Raw genomic sequence first — 1,367 nt, 5'->3', positions numbered from 1 at the left:
CTGCATTTGGTGTCAAACTTTTAAATGTTTGAACTTTGCATTTACGGTAACATTCTCCTCTGCATTGCATCTTGGAAATACATCAATCCAAGCCAAGTATCTGAAGACAGTGTTGATATGTTGGTTTGCCTCTTACAATTGATGTCACAATGTTGTGGCTACATTTACTGTAGTTGCATTCTTCAATCACTGTCTTTCACTGATAGCATATGACTTACATACAGAGCAGAACTGTAATATTGGAAACAACTCTTCAGGAACAGCTACATCTATGTTTGCCCTCTGTAGAGATGGTAAGAAGTCTGAGAGCCAAAAAAACTAAATAATTTAAATAAACTTTCTGTATAGTATAAGAATACTTTGTCTTATTCAAGCATATAAATGTGTCTGTCCAAATACAGCATCTTTCCATCTACAGTGATCTGAATTACTGTAGATTTTGAACTGAAAGTTAACTGTTTTGAACAGAGTATCTAAACATCGCCACATTGACTGAGACAGGTATCCATGAATTTCGGAAGAAGTGGTCATTGACTGCATTTGTATCTAAGCATAGGGGCAAGTATCCACAGTTTGGTTCACATAGTCTACTGGTATGCTCGATGTGTTAAGTGTTTTGAGAATGTGTACATGGTATTGAGACAAGAGTGAAAATGATTGGAAAAAACTGTAATGTAGTGTAACTATCAGAGTTAACCATCATCAGGAAGAGTGTTAAAGGAGAGGAAGAAGAGTGTGTTAGTGTCTGAGTAACATATCACAGGACCACAGATTAGGTGTGTGTCACCCTACCACACACACACACACTCACACACACTCCATTTGAGGGTCATAGCAGTGGTCACCCTACCACTGATTATGGGTACTCACACGTGCACCGCACCAACACACACACACACACACTCACGCGAAGACACACGTGCACCGCACAAACACACACACACACACTCACACGAGGACACACACGTGCACCGCACAAACACACACAAACACACTCAGGCGAAGACACACACGTGTACCGCACCAACACACACACTCACACAAAGACACACGTGCACCGCACAAACACACACACTCACACTCACGCGAAGACACACACGTGCACCGCACAAACACACACACACACACTCACAAAAAGACACACGTGCACCGCACAAACACACACACTCACACGAGGACACACACGTGCACCGCACAAACACACACACTCACACGAGGACACACACGTGCACCGCACAAACGCCCACACTCACACGAGGACACACACCTGCACCGCACAAACACACACATACCCACGAGGACACAACGTGCACCGCACAAACACACACACTCATGCGAAGACACATACGTGCACCGCACAAACACAC

The sequence above is a fragment of the Clupea harengus genome, chromosome 20 (assembly GCF_900700415.2).
Source record: "Clupea harengus chromosome 20, Ch_v2.0.2, whole genome shotgun sequence".
NCBI lineage: Eukaryota > Metazoa > Chordata > Actinopteri > Clupeiformes > Clupeidae > Clupea > Clupea harengus.
Note: the sequence above shows the minus strand (reverse complement) of the source record.